The sequence below is a fragment of the Phytophthora parasitica genome (assembly GCF_000247585.1).
Source record: "Phytophthora parasitica INRA-310 unplaced genomic scaffold supercont2.13, whole genome shotgun sequence".
Taxonomy (NCBI): domain Eukaryota; phylum Oomycota; class Peronosporomycetes; order Peronosporales; family Peronosporaceae; genus Phytophthora; species Phytophthora nicotianae.
In genome coordinates, this window is record NW_008648999.1 from 483,123 (window position 1) to 485,432 (window position 2,310).

Sequence of the window (2,310 nt, forward strand, 5' to 3'; positions counted from 1 at the left end):
TTTCAGGTTTTATGAAATGCACCAGTTGGGTCGACGACAACGGATATATATGCGTTATCTCCAATGACATAATATCCAAAAGGCAGACTAGCTATAGCTAGGTGCAAGGGCCACTTCTTAAAGGCAACACTATCAGAGACCTTTCCAGGAGAATTGAATCAATAACCAGTGAACCTGCGTGCTGAATCACACATCGCCTGGACATTGATCCCGTGGCAGAGATAGTGTCCCGAAAAGAAGGCAGAAACGTCTGGTACTTCTCGAGTACTTGGGGCTTTTATAGTACACAACCATCCGTCCACGCATCCAACACACCCCGTTAAAATATTGATATCAGCAAACTCTGACGTTGCACGAATGGAAGCAGTGTCGAATACAGGGGCAACTATTTGATATCGCGGATGAGTACAAATCGCTTCCATAACTTCGATAATAGTAGCGTAAAACTCGGACTTGCTGACACCTGCAAGAGCACTCATAAAATGATAAGAGCCTCTTGCCAGCCACGATACAGTCGTTTGGACTTTATTCCCAGCCGATATTGGATCACCACTAGATCGATTCTTTGACTTCACTTTGTCAGGCTCAAGCACGGGCCGGATAGATTCTGCAATCTCTTCAAAACACACGACATCCATTCTGTAGTAGCGATCGAACTGTCCTTCCTCTAATAACCGATCGCGGTGTAACAATCGAACCGCTAGCGAGATACAACATTAGATCGCCTATTTAGCCGGAATGCGTTCACGACTACAACAACACAAGTGATAACAGTAGTGACCTTCATTATTCTGCCTTTGTTGTGACCCGTGATCTGAATATGACTGATGATCCCAGCTTGGGATCACAAGAGCTGTCCGGTGTTAGCATATGTATTCTTATCAGCCAATAAGATGTCTGATTGACGGATCATGCTTCGAAGATAATCCCGTTAGGAACCAAAGAACTTAGGCATCTCTGCTGCTATTTTTCCTTCAACAATAACCGTCACTTTAGGCATGTCGCTCGTAAGCGTTTCAGAGCATATTTCCGACAGATTTGTGTATCTATCAAACAATTATATATATATATATATATATGAGACCCCGTGAAACAAAAAGTTGCTTATCTACATTTTGCTCTTTTCGAGAAAACGGCCTTTAAAGTCAGACCATCCAATTTCGTACTTATGTGAAGTTTCGAGAAATCGACGTTTTTCGTTTTGCCAGAATAAAACCAGTAGCTGCAAGCGTGGCGTCATGGAGGATGGACAGGGTGAGGCATCTCCTCCGGTTCCACCAGCAGAAGGCACACAAGACTCTCCTTCCTCTGACGAAGAATCTGCCTCGAAATACATCGACAGCTCCGATAGCAACTGGTCAGGAGGCTCTGTTGTCGACTCGATCACGATAGATGATGACTGCACAGTCCAAGGACACTAAGCGCGCTCGGTTAAAACGCCGCGCGGACATGGCTGCAGAGGCGAAACGCATCCAAGAAGAGCGCGTGGATGCCCCATCCTTCGTAGATCAGTTCCAGGGAGCTATGGAAGATATTGAAGAAGCGAGGAACTCAGAGGCTCAACGAAAAAAAGCCGTGGTTTTAAGACGAAGAAGAAGGCGCGGAAAGCTTCATCTAAGTGAGTTTCATTCAGCAGCACAGTGTTAAAACAAAATGTTACTTAGGTTGACGAACAATTAAAAATGTTACTTATCGCAGAACTCCGAGACAAAAGTGTCGATTTTGAAGCGTCCAGATCAGCCGTAAAAACCAGCTTTTGACACCAGCAGACTCATACAGCAAAAAGCATAAAAAACCAAAAAAATATTTTGCATTTTTAAATTAGGATAGAGATATTGTTTTCAGCAAAGCCATTGCGAAAAGTTTTATTAGACACCTAGGGTCGAACAAAGGCTTAAAATGACCGCAAGCCATTGGTCTTTCATGTAGTGGTCTCCGTTTCAAAAGTAATTAAATGTAGATAAGCAACTTTTTGTTTCACGGGGTCTCATTTCGTATCTTACTGCCTCGTTCTCTTTTGCTCGCAGAAAGAGCACGACAGGTTACCGAAAATATCCAGTCAAGCCAACCGAATCGGTTTGTGCGTTTTTGCTGATCCACGGCAAAAGTGTCTCAGTCCTGCCTGGGCCGGCAGCCACCATTTCCATCTCAAACTTGGGGTGCTTTAGTCTAATATACTGGTTTAGGTTCGTAGTTCCTCTTTTGTCGGCTTGTTTTGTGAAGTGTAGCACACACCTTGGACTTGTAATAACCCGTCGGTTCCTCGTTGTTATCCAGGCACGGAGAAAAGAAGAAAAGCGCTATTTGTTT